The sequence below is a fragment of the Phascolarctos cinereus genome, unplaced genomic scaffold, assembly GCF_003287225.1.
Source record: "Phascolarctos cinereus isolate Bilbo 61053 unplaced genomic scaffold, phaCin_HiC Scaffold_9;HRSCAF=440, whole genome shotgun sequence".
Taxonomy (NCBI): domain Eukaryota; kingdom Metazoa; phylum Chordata; class Mammalia; order Diprotodontia; family Phascolarctidae; genus Phascolarctos; species Phascolarctos cinereus.
The window spans coordinates 206,196,574-206,210,583 of record NW_027556402.1 but is presented as its reverse complement, the minus strand read 5'-3'; the positions used below and the strand labels follow the sequence as shown (position 1 = coordinate 206,210,583).

The 14,010-nt window shown below is 39.2% G+C and overlaps 1 pseudogene; it reads right to left on the bottom strand.

Moving 5' to 3' along the window:
* The window catches only part of LOC144455459 (uncharacterized), a 119,807-nt pseudogene extending 106,638 nt beyond the window's left edge, over window positions 1-13,169 (bottom strand).
* Between the last annotated feature and the right edge of the window lie 841 nt (window positions 13,170-14,010).

The window sequence follows — 14,010 nt, the reverse complement described above, 5'->3', positions numbered from 1 at the left end:
GTTTTGGGGACCCATTGGCAGTTTGTGGGGAGGGAAATGGTATGTGTGGCATTTTAGAATGATTGATCAGCCTATAATGTGCAGGATAGATTCAGGGAGTAAGAGAATGGAGAGAATGGAACTGGGGAGGATGGTGAGATAGTTGTTTCAAAGGAAGAGTCAATAGACAACAGAAGAATGAAAGCTCACATTGAGACTTGAAGACTGAACACTTCAATTGACCATTGGTCAACTTACCTAATATTTTTTAGAGCATTCAGTAGGTATTTATAATTTAATAATTTGACTTTTCAGATATATTAGGGTTATATACAAATTGTGTGTGGCCAGAACAGAGTTTCATGAGCTCTTTAAGCTAAAAGCTAAACCAATATATAATACTGAAAATTGGAGAAATTATAAGATCCTGCTGTGTCTATAGTTTATATTCACTCTTTAATATTCATTCCCCTCCATGCCCCATTCCTGATCTCTGGACTTCAAAACCAAGCTTCTGTTGCTATGTCATCCTGGAACTCACCCCAACATCAGGGGCATCCTTGCCCTGGAGCACCCAATTACCTTTTGGACTTGAAATATCTCTCTGCAACACCCTTCTCCTTTTCTCATTGGTGAGTTCTTTCTCAGGTTTCCATTTGGTGGATGTGCCCAAGCCCACCTTCGTTCCTCTCTTGGCCCTGTTCTTCATTACAGACTTCAAAACCATGCTTTGGTACCTTCGTTCTTCCCTACCCCTATCTTTTCAGCTCCCCTTTGTGCATTGTCTTTCCCTATCAGATGTCAACTCTTCAAGGACAGAGACTCTTTTTGATTGTATTTGTATCCCCAGTGCTTAGCACAGTGCACGGCACATAGTAGACCCTTAATAAATATTTGGTTCCTTCCTTTCTATTGATGTTTAAAAACACTTTTGACTTGGTAGAACGAAATGAAATGTTATGATCTCCAAAAACAAAGTATCTCCAAAGAATGATTAGAGAAATTCAAGATACTGTGGAGGGTACAACTACAGAGATAAATTTATTCAATAATGCACTGTGTTGTGAAACAAGTCATAAAACTAGGAAATATGCTCATCCAACATATTTTCCAGGATCTTTGAGGATATTCTGTGAAGAATTTGAATGGATGGCTCCTCTAAGAATGGCCAAATTTTCCACTTGCTCTCATTAACAGATGCTATTGTACTAATAACACTCAACTTTGGAATACACAAAGCATCATTACTAAAGTCCATAATTACTGGAGGAGATCTTAAAAACAACAACAAAATGATTAAAAACAATTGACTCAGACTGACATTCAGACAGAGGAGTAGCCTATTGAATTAGTCCATATGTGCATGTATATGTATATGTGTATATATATATAAACACACATGTACACATACATATATACATGTATACACATAATGCATATGCACACATGTTTATGCACATGCACACACCAAAGAGATATGTGTATGTGTGGGTGTACATGTGTGTATGTATATATGTGTGTATGTGTGTGTGTATTTATTGGATAGGTGCTTCAGAGGGGCAATGAGCTGGACCCCCAGCCACATTGGAGAATGAGTTGAGAATTCATCTTGCTTCTAACATAGTTGAAAGAATTTTGGATTTGAACCCTAGTTCAAATCCTAGCTCTTCTGCTTACTGCCTGTGTGACACTGGGGAAGTCATCTTTTTAAGCCTTAGTTTCTTAAGGTATAAAATGTGGACTCAATTACTTTTTAGCTTTCTGAAGAAGAAACTAAAAAGTTCGGAGATCCATTGAAGACTTATCATCTATATATTTTACCTTCTACTTGAAATCTTCCATGACCCATCCTATTACTTCCTATTTTCCACCTTGGGCTTTGCCAGAACCATAACTAGTAATGTTTATAGCTGAGGAGAGCTGAACAAAATACCCTTGATTTGGCTTGGGAGGTGGTGGAAAACTCAAAAAAAATGCTTTGTAGGTACATGCATAATGTGCTTGTGTGTGTGTGTGTGTGTGTGTGTGTGTGTGTGTAAGCAAAAGAGATCCTAAGACACTAACGGGCAAAGGGAATAGCTAGCAGGAAACCTTGGACCCTACTGAGGAGGACATTAGGGGGAGAGCAGCAAAGAATACAGGACACTGTTGGTGATAGCTTTGCCCACATGGTGTCCGGTACCACTGGATGCTGCTGGAGAATTTCCATGATGAGGTGGGAAGCAGAGGAGGGGCTCAGCTTAGATATGCCTCGCAGGAAGCAGTAGTGGACTATCTGGTGCCTTCTTATTTTAACTAATTACTCTTGCCAACTAGTGGTGAAGCTCTGTTGTTTCTGTCCTATTAAAGGACTGCGAGGGATTTTATCACCCTTAAAATCTGGTGCAATCGGGGCAAAGCTCAGGAACCTTGCCCTGATTAGGGCAGTGGACTCTACGTAGCACTTTATACATCTCTAAACAATTTAGCGTGGCTCCTTTTATATGATAGGTTTTATGTGTATCTCCCATGCCACTACTGGATGGGAAATGCCTTGAGGGCAGAGAACTGTCATACTGTGAGGAGATCATGAATGGGTTAAGAAGGAACGCAAGCATTTGAAGGCTCACAAGTCGGGTAGTTTATGACTCATAGACATCCAAGCATTGTTCCCTAGTCCTTCAGTCCCATGGGCAAGCAGGAGGTGGCACCATGTATGTTGGGTGCGTCTGCTGATTAAGACCCCAGAGCATCTTTGCTCTTAATCTGATTGTTGTTTCTGGGCAGATTCAGAGACTAAGTGGGAAGGGACCTTAGGAGCAGTAAATCAGCAGGTGGTCGGGACTATCCTTCAGGTGATTTGAAAAGTTTGCCCTTTGCCGGCCTTGCATACATAGATTAATGAAGTTGGCCAAACTGACTATGATCAGGAAACCCTTACATTTTTTTGCCTAAATTAAGCAGACTAAACCTGTATTGAGTACATAGGAACTTTCCAGTACACATATGGCTCAGTCATCGTCAAATGTGGAGTTACATCTGTTGGCTAGGGCCTAGCAATAGGCCAATCTTTACATTTACACAAACTGTAAGTATTATAGGTAGGTCAACCAGAAAATGCTTTGTACACAGAAGATGCTTGATAAATAATTGTTGAACTGAGTTGAAGTTGTATCTTTTGCTGACCTTGAAGACCAAATTCATTACTCAGTTTCTTTTAGGTGATTTCCATAAGCTGTTCTCCCAGTGGGGACGTAAGATGTTGAAGATTCAACTAGGGCAATGTGCATGGAATATGGTCTCCCAGTATCTTTCATAAAAAAGAATATAGCACAGGCCCAAGAGGTAAATGACCTAGAGAATTCACTGAAGCATATAGAGAGGTCAAATTGATAGCTTCCCCGCCCCTAGAAGATCATGTTGGAAGGTAAAATTAAAATGTAGTAAAAATATTTACAACTAAGGCCCATACAAATGATGAATACTCAGATATTACCTTTTAAAAACATATTTTGTTTAATTATCCAAAATCCATCTGTTTTGCCCTCACATTTTTCACTCAAATTGAGGACAGAAATAAAACTAAACTCATTACAAAACAACTTTTCACATTGGTCCTATCCAAAAACATTTTTCTCATTTTACATTCTGAGTCCTTCACCTTTCTATCATGCCCTCTGTAATCATTGTACACTGAGAAAAGTTCATTCCAATCACACTTCTCTACCACAAATTGTATATCAGTTTCTCGATTTATGAACACCCCCTTCAGATTCCTTTTTTTGTTACCCCCAAAAGAGTTGTAAATATTTCAATACCTCCTCAGAATTTGTTTACTTGGGTTTAATCCCTCTCTTATTCTACATTCTCTTTAATTTTCCACTTCTTGCTTCTCTCCTTTCCCTATTTTCTTATTTTTGAAATGTATTTCCATACATGTGTATGTTTGCATGTGCGTGTGTATTTTTGTTCGTCCTTCTGTTGACAAGTGTCAGTTGCTCTGCCCCATTCCCTTCTTTGTTTTTATAGATGTGAGATAATTTCCCCTAACCATCCTCTCCTCTCCTCTCCTCTCCTCTCCTCTCCTCTCCTCTCCTCTCCTCTCCTCTCCTGTGTATTCTTCTTCTCTCTTTCCATTCTTAAGATCAACAAGACAAAACAGAACCACTCCTAACCCCTGTCCAATTGGATTCTATCCATGAATCCTCCTCCTCTCCTCTCCTCTCCTCTCCTCTCCTCTCCTCTCCTCTCCTGTGTATTCTTCTTCTCTCTTTCCATTCTTAAGATCAACAAGACAAAACAGAACCACTCCTAACCCCTGTCCAATTGGATTCTATCCATGAATCTTGATGATGTTAGGGTTCAGAGAGGACTCATGTTTCATCTCACATTTGAATGTAAACAGATTATCCTTATTTAGTCCTTTATTATTGTTCATTCATGTTTACCTTTTTGCATTTCCCATCACTTCTTTGTTTGATCTTCAGAGTTTCTATGTAGCTCTGGTTTTTTCATCAGGGATGCTCAAAAGTCTTCTATTTCTTTAAAAAATTCATTTTTTCTCCTGTAGCATTACACTCAGTTTTCTGATTAAGTTATTCTTGGCTGTAACCCAATGTCCTTTGCCTTCTGGAATGTTGTATTCTAAGTTCTCCACTCCATTATAGTGGTGGCTGCTAAATCATATGTGATCTTGACTGTGGCTTCTCAGTGCTTGAATTATTTCTTTTTGGCTGCTTGCAGTATATATATATTTTTATCCTGGAAACTCTGGATTTTATGGTCTGTTCCTAGGGGTTTTCATTTTGGGGGTTATTCCAACAGGAGTCTTTCTATTTCTAGTTTGCCCTGTTCTAAGAGCTCTGGCCAGTTTTCTCTTAATTTTTTTTTTTTGCAATATTGGGTCTACGCTCTTGTTTTGGTCATACCATTCAGATAGTATAACAATTATTAATTTTTTTCTCCTTGATTTGTCTTACAGATTAGTTGTTTTTGCTATAAAATATCTTGGCTTTTCTTTTATTTTTAAAAAAGCCTTTTGACACTGTTTTAATATTTCTTGTTGCCTCACAGAAACATTGGTTTCTATTTAGTTCATTCTAATTTTCAGGAAGTTTTTTGCCTGGGCAAGGTTTTGTACCTCTTTTGGCAATGTGTTAATTTCTTTTTCAATTTTTTCATAGCTATCATTTCTTTTTCAGGTTCCCTCTCACACTTTTTTTATTTATTTAAAAAAATTTTAACTCTTTTTTTAAAAAAAAGACTTTTGCTTCATCTCTTCTAAAAATTCTCAGTGGGATTGTGCCCAAGCTCTGTTTTTCTATGAGACTTTACTTGTAGATGTTTTAGATTCATTCTCTTTTTTTGAGTTTGGCTCTGCAGCTTCCTTGCCACTATAACAGTTCTTTAAAGTGGGGTTCATTTTTTTGTTTACTAATTCTTCCATTCTCCTTCCTGATTTTGGATTTGAAGTTAAAGCTGGATTCTAAGGCAGTCCTAGAGGGAAGGTCTAGAATGGTCCCATCACTACTTTCTTGGAGATATTGAACATTGTATTAGTCTAGGATCTCTGTCATAAACTGGGGACCTACAAGTTTTCAGTGTTCCTAAATGGGTCTGATCCAGGGCAGAGTCTGATTACTCCCCTTGATCTGAGCTCTGCAAGTTCTTTTTGGGTTTGGGTTTAGGTTTGAGCAAGAACAGACTGCTGCTAGATGCTATACCTGTCAGCTGCTAGAAAATTCTGTTGACTCAGAGTGGCAGAATTGCAGGCTCTCCTTTCTCTTCAATTCTTGCCATGATTATTCCTCCACAGACTGGACTTGATAGAGAGGGTGAGACTCTGTTCTGTACCTGGGGTGTGAGTCACAATGGTGTTGCTGCTGCTGCTGGCTTCTGAACTTCCTCCTTTTTCAGTGTACCACAGAGGTATACTCCCTACCTGGGAACATTGCTCTGGTTTGCAGGACCCCTTCTCAATCTCATCTGGCTCTATGACCCAGAATTGGGTAGTGGGTGACAAAGTTACCAGTTGGCACCTGTGCTCATCATAGTGCTTCGGTGTGGGTCTGGTGGTGCTCTAGTAGGGGTCTGAGATGTACCCTTGCACTGGTGCACAACCTCTCCCTTTGTGCAGGAGTGAGCATACAACGAGCTCCCAGCCTTACCTACCCCTCCCCAGTGTTAGCAGACCTCCCTATCTTGCTCTCTGTGTTGAGATGGGCTGGACAAATGACTCATTGTGACTTTTTTCTGGATTTTCAAATCAGGGTTCACTCTGGTGCATTTTCTAGGTCTATTTGGAGGAATTTTTTGTAAGGGAACTCCCAGCACTGCTTCTCCACTATCTTATCAATGCCCTTAGATATTTTCTTGAATAACCATAACAGCATCCACAAAAATAATAAAGAAAAACCTCCAAGTTCATTGCCTTGTCTGGGTAAATATCCTATTATCTTTAGAACAACAACAAAAATAAAGATCTAAGATTTCTTTCAGCTGTGGAATTCTGGTCTTCTGGTTTTGCTCACAAATAATCATTCACTACATAGCAGTGGTTGGATTACAAGTACTACTTAGAGGAGCAAAGAGGCAACACTATCAATGTTACTAGCTCCTACAGACTCGAATACTCTGGCTGAGTGCTCAAAGCAGAAGTATAGAAAAACATCTTATTGAAAATATACCTGCTTCCCCATAACTCCTATTGCTGTGCTGCTTTCCCTGTGGGGCTAAAAGACCTCTAGTTCAGGCTTTGATTCTTTTGGGCATCAGAGGGAGGGAGATCTGTGGACTGAGGGAGAGGATGGGAATGTTTCTTCTATTCACAACCGTCTTTCATACTTATTCCTATCTTTTCTGCCTCTAGTCACAGTGACAGAAATGGAAAGAGAAAGGTCACAGTCAGATCAGAGGTACCAATTCTCTTTTGGGGGGTAGAGGGAAAATATTTTCCCCCAAAACTCTTCTTCCACCTTTACTGTCAAGAAGCCTATGGAAAGAAATGTTTGGGTTATGAATTTTTTTTTTCCATAAGGATTTGCAAAGCCCTGCACATTTTACCTCATTAGATCTTGTCAACCGAAGTGGAACTGACCTCTCACATGTGGGTGGATGGAACAGTACAAAGCAGTCTAGAGACAGGAAAATCAGGACACAAATAGAAGTTTAATGAATTTCAGAGAGAAGAAATAGAAGCACCTCCTCCTTCCTAAGAAGGAGGGCTTAACACTGCTGATGCTGGGGCCACCTATATACATTTTAGGGATTGGACTACAACATGATCATTCTTAGGTCTTGAGACAGTTCTCATGGTTGGCATTTCTTGGGACAATACAGGCATTCCTGGGTCCCATGGGAAGATCATTGTCTCAAGTCTTGGGGGTCATGATTACTCTGTGGGGTACAGAAACAGAATTCTGTGATGGGAACAGGAGTGCAGTACCTGGCAGTTACAACAAACAGGGATTGTGAACATGTGAGGGATGGCCCTGGGAAATAGGAGGAGCTAAAGCCCTCAGGGAACACCTGGTGCTGGTCCAAACAATATACTTTGCCAGAGGGTGATATCACCCAGAGCTCAAAGGATTAATATTACGCCAAGCTCAGAGCACAGACTGCTTGCTGGGCCTTAGCTCTGGGAAACAGGGTATCTCCAAAATATTTTTGACAACCTTTAAAAAAAAATTTTGAGGTTGACACTATTATTATCCCCACTTTACAAATGAGAAAACTGAGGTTGAGATGAGTTAAGTGACTTGCTCAGAGTTCCATAGCTAGTAAGTATCTGAGATAGGATTTGTATTCAAGTTTTCTTGACTTCAAGTTCAGTGCTCTATCTTTTCACTACATCACCCAAAATGGGTTTCATTTTAACACTCTGCCTGGTTCAAGCATCTACCCCAGAAACACTAGAAATTGTTTCAACTGGATAGGTCAGAATGCTATCACGAACTCTGTACCTTTAAGCACACTGGTCACAGTGTATTAGAGGAAATTTTCAATCAATCAATCAAACAAGCATTTATTAATTCCTACTACATACCAGATGCTGTACTAGGTGCTGGAGGTACAAAGACAGAATAAAACAATTTCTATCCTCAAGAAGATTATATTTTATCAAGGAAAATAACATATGTCACTAAAAGAGAAAACAAAACAGAACAACACACTACCTATTCAGCAACTGTTAATTCACAAAGATGTCAGGATAAGAGTTTCCCCACTGGGGTCTTCTTCAGACTAGTTCCATATCTACTTTGCTGCTCCCATATCATGCCTGCTTTCTATTGACACCAATATATTACAATTTCTTCTTCATTGGATTCAGCCATCTCCTAGTTCTCACCATTATGAGCAGGCACAGAGGAAACCATTGAAATGTGCTGCTCCTCAAATAACTTCTAAATTCACACCACCACCTTGGGCTCAGGTATGTGGGGACTCACCTACCTTTGATTTTCCTCTCTAGAGCTTCTGCTCTTAAGGTTATTGTTCTTTACTTCTGAAGTATCATATATTTTGGCCTGACATTAAGTTAGGGTGACTTGTGCCTTTTCCCCCAGCCAAGTTGCTCTTCAAAACCTGTTGGGAAGAATATGAGTGTTCCTTCCTCCTCCCTCCACCCACACCAAGGACCATACTCTGACTCTCTGGAAGCAATCAGGCAACTTTAAATGGTCTGCAATTCAATTCCATCAGGCACTGGGGACACATTATACAGATCAAGTATATGAATAGGAAAAAAGGAGCACCTGTACCTCCCACTCCATCACAAGGAGAGAACTCCCTGCTCAGTGAGTTTCCAAGGGGAGTAAGACATAGATGTTAATGGATAACTAACCATAACTAATATTTGACTAAGTATAAATTGAGTGACAGCAATACTAAAGGCTGTGATTCAGAGCTCAGAAAGATCTGTGTGAGATGAATTAACCAGAAGTGATCACTGAGGAGGCAAGACAAATACATTTACTTATAAGTTTCTTCAGAGCTATGGTAGCATTGCTTAATCATAACATATGCCAATTTATTAGACTCATTTTTATTTCTATTATACAGATTATATTTCTCACTATTATTTAAATCTTAACTATCATTTAAAACTTAAAAAAATGATACATCTGATGTTTTCAGGATACCACACAGAGAACATGGCTATAAAGGTAAGAAAAACTCATTTAAAACTTCTTTCTTTTTTAAAAAATAAATTTTTATTGATACCTTTTATGTTTGTATCACATATTTCTCACTACATCATTCTCTCCACACTTTCCAGATATTAATTTCTCATAATAAAGTGTGAAAAAATAAAGGAAGAAAGTAATTTCCTCAAAACTAAACAGAATGTAAAAAACATCTGACATTATATGTGGTATTCCACACCCATGATCCTCCCACTTCAGCAAAGGAATGATGGAAGTGTGGAGATATCTTGTCATATGTCATTTTTGGGGGGGCCAGGGTTGGTTATAATTTCATAACAATACATTTTGGTCGTTATGTTGTTCTTTGTTATTTCTTTTCTTTTACATTGTTATCATTATTGTATGTATTATTTCCCTGTCTCTGCTTGCTATGCTATGAATCTGTATATTTAGGTCTTCTAATGCTTCTCTGCAATCATCAAGTTCATAATTCTGTCTATAAATATATTTTGTTTGGTACCTGGATTTTACACCACCTATGTGCCTCCCACCCCAAGAATAATTCCTTATAACAAAGAATGTTTTTAAAAGAAGAAAAAGAGAAAAAAAAAGTAAAATCTGTCAACTTAAAAAAAAAATCTGACACTATATGCAATGTTCCACACCCATTGACCCTACCTTTACAAAGAAGCACATCCTATCTCTCATAACTCTTCTGTGGGGTCAATGTTTTCTTTGTAATTTCTCAACATTCAGTTCTGGCTGTGTTCTTTCTATTTACATTATTGTAGTCACTTCTGTGTTGTTTGCTTGGCTTAGCTTACTTAATTCTGCAACTGTTTATGTAAGTCTTCCCATAATTCTCTGTACTCATATTTATCATTTCTTACAACACAATAATATGTCATTCCATTCATTTGAAACAACATGTTTAGCCCTTCACTGATTGATAGGCATCTATTTCCCCCCAAGGTCTTTGTTGCTGTAAGTGTTGCTATAAATATTTTGGTATGCATAGGGCCCTTCTTTTTGTCATTGACTTCCATGTAATATGTATCTGTCAGTGTAAACTCTGGTTCAAATTGTAGAAACATTTCAGTAATTTTCTTGGGATATTTCAGAGTACTTTCCTAAATGGTCATACCAATTCATATATTCACTGACAATGCATTAGTGCCACCTATCTTTTCCAAAATTCCTCCAACATTAACTATTCTCATCTTCTGTCATATTTGCCAATTTTCTGGGAGTGAGGTAAAACCTTTAGGTTGTTTACATTTGCATTTTTGCCATTATTAGTAATCTGGAACATTCTTTCATATGGTTCCAAGTTGCTTTCTTTCTTGAAATTAATTGTTTTGATCTTTATATTCCCTTTGCCTAATATTATGCCTGGTATGCAATATATGATTAATAGATTTTTATTCAGTCTTGAATTAATTGTTTTGAAGTTTGTTCATTTTCAAAAGGATCTTATTAATCCAAACAAAGTTTCTTCTAAAGTGTGAGTGTGTCCTCAGGAACTAGACTGAATGTAAATGTGAGACATTAAGAAAGGAGACCAGCCTATAAATAGGAACTTATATACAAAATAAACCTGAATGTCTGACCCAGTGACCACTCCTTACCTTTCCCTTCTCCAGCCCAGCAGAAAAGTTTGTTTCAACAAACACATTCAATACTTCCATATGAGCTAAAATTGAAAAAAAAAATTAATAGAGTTAGTAATGACCTTTTGTGCTAAATACGTAGCTTCACCACTTGCAGGAAGTCAGTATTAGAAGATCATAACAAAATTAAAGTATTTATAGCTAAGATTGAGGGGGAAAATTCCTAGTGCTTAGGTGTTATTGCCCTGATTGAAAAATTGAAGTTCATCAAGAAAGGATCTTAAGTTCATTTGCCTTATTTGGCTAAGGATCTCATGATGTGCAGGATGAAAAACAATCTGAAGTATCTTTTGGCTCTAGAATTATGTTGTTGTTGTTCAGTCATGTATGACTCTTTGTGACCCCATTTGATGTTTTCTTGGCAAAAATGTTGGTGTGGTTTGCCATTTCCTTCTCCATCTCATTTTACAGATGAGGAAACTGAGGCCAATTGGGTTAAATGACTTGCCCAGAGTCACACAGATAGTAAATGTCTGAGGCTAGATTTGAACTCACAAAGAGGAGTCTTCAGGCCTGGCTCTTCATCCACAGTACCATCTAGCTACCCCTAATTATATACTTCTTCAATTCTAGAGTTCTAACTCAATTCAACTTAGCTCAGTTCAGTTCAAGAACTATTGATTCACTTTAGATAAGCCACATTCCTTTGCTTCCTGAAGTTTATTGTTTAGTAGGGGCATATGACATGTAAATGCTTATATACTCAAATAAATCTCTGATTTTATCAATTGGGGCACTCTTTCCAAAGATACAAATTGAAACCCATTCACCCCTACCCATGCTGTCCAACTGTTGTTCATTCATGCTCTCCCCAACGCTCACTATAGGAAGTCTATCAACTGGCCTTCCTACCTTTCTCCTGATCTCATGAGGACTTTGGCTCTTCACCTGTCATTCCTTGCTCTTATCATGTGACCAGCTCATTGTGTCCTTTTATCATACAGTGCCTTGGGGATGTCCTTCATTTGTGTCATTCCTCATTGTTTGTGGCAGCCTGCCCACATCAAACATGTGACTTCCTATTGCTTCCTATTGCTCCATGTGGACTTACCTTTAGTTCTTTTTTTTTTAATAAGTTGGCATTTATTATTTAAGTTGAAGAACAGGTTATGAAGATTGGTGGGGTTGGGGCACATTCATAACAGAGTCCAAAGTGGAGCCCCAGGAGAGAGGGAAGAAGGGAGGAGACAGGTTGTTGACAGCCTCTTCTCTGTCTCTGTTCTAGAGGGGGTTGATCCTGATTTCTGAGCCTTGGTCCAGGGCACACAATGAAACATACGATAGGATGGATTTCCAGGTGCTACAGGTTTAGGAAGACATCCAGGGGTGGCCAAAGTTACAATCCAATCAGAGGTGAGGGCTGGGATTTTCCTTGGGTTAGCATCACCACTTCCTTTTAGGAACTGAAACATAATGATAAGTTCCATTCCACTTATTTCAGCTCTTATGAAACATTCTTGTAGTCAATGCCTTTGTGCTAAAGAATTCTTTTATCGCCTCTCTAGCTTCCTGTACTTTGCTTCTAGTTTCTTTGAATATGCATCCAACTTGTAAGCTGCCTGCTCCAGAGCTGCTGCTTACTCCTCAGTTAAAATGATCTGATCCAGATAAGGCCGAAGTGCTGCAGATTTCTGGTTTAATTCCTGTAGGTTTCTACTTACGTTTACTGCAATATCTTTCATTTGTCGATACTTTAAGCTAGTCAGTGTGTTCATATTTTCCAGAAGTTTATAGTCTTTGCTGGTGGCTGTCAGCTTGTCTGTCAGGTACTTGGCCATTTTGGAGAACATGGCCTGGCACAGCCCTGTGATGTCTACCTCAGTGGTCTCCGTGGCCTCCTCTGCGGTCTCCACAATGGCATCATCTAAGCAGGGAAGGGAAGAAGGGGAAAGGATTGAGGGAAGGATGGGGATGTGGGAGGGGGAAAGAGAAGGGAAGGGAGGGGAGAAGGGAGAGGAGGGAAAAGGGGGAGAGGAAGGAAGGGGAGAAAAAGGGAAGGGTCACCTTTAGTTCTTGATAGGGGCTTCTCATGTCTCTCTGCTATATAATAATATTGGCAAAATGTACATACAATTAGTTATATAAAGCGTATGAAAAATGCATCATAGAAAGGTACCAAATGTACAATGTGTACACACAAGGGAAAGAAGATCTTATGAACTATGGGAATCCAGGAAGATTTCATAGAGGACAGGGCATTTTGATGGGGTGTTGGCCCAAAGTGAGACTTTGCCCCTTACCCCAAAAGAATGTGGGTCCCATTTGTTTGAAGTGGGAATGATGGGGTACAGGCTCTGGGAAAACCCCACCTTGAACTCTCCTTGAATTTTCCCACTTGATCAAGTAAGTCTCTAGCATTCTCTTGAGGCTATAATCCCCTTAACTGACCTTTCATTATCCCAATTACTCCCAATTCTCTTACCCTTAACCAAGCCCAGCCCTTCATTGTCTATTACCTCTGGATCTCCTCTGGCTACTTTCCACCCTTGATCCTAACTAGATCCCATTCTCTTGGTCCAGGCTTTCAACCTCCAGTCACCTCAGGCTACTGGCCACTCCCATCAAGATCCTCCCTAGACCCTTCCTCTAGTCCCTCCAAACTATTTGGCCACTCCTAGATTCCTTCCACTGTCTTTCTATAGATAAGATCCATCTTGTCTCCATTAAGGTGCTGAGATTCAATTTGGCTCATGACACAGATTCAGTCTAGCCCACTTGTTAATTTGAGTGTCCCAAATGTTCAGATTCCTTAAGAGCCTGGCCAATAAGGTGAATCTTTAATAAACCTGGTCTTAGGCTGAAAGAAGACTTGAGTCGAATTCATTCAGGCAAGACCTGTGTTGCTATTTTGGGTCCCAGTACCCCAAAACCTCTAAACCTCAACAATTTGATTAGATTCTAAGTCTGAAAACAAATTCAAGGTATGTATCAAAACATCTTAGCTCTAGACTCCTTGCAATTTCATCAGAAGGGACCAGCTGAAAAGCAAATTCCCAAACCCAACCTGTGTGAGATGCCACTCAAATTAAAAAAAAAAAACACACAGAGGTATCCAAGGAGAAACAGAAAGTTAATTTATTATTATTATATCAAACTTCGAGATTTGGGTGTCCCTCCACCAGAATACTGTGATGAAAGGAGACACAGACAGAAGCAAAGGACCTGATTAAATACCCTAATGGGCAAATTCCCCCCTCCCACCAACTGGCCAATATTTGGCTCACATTCTCAATGTC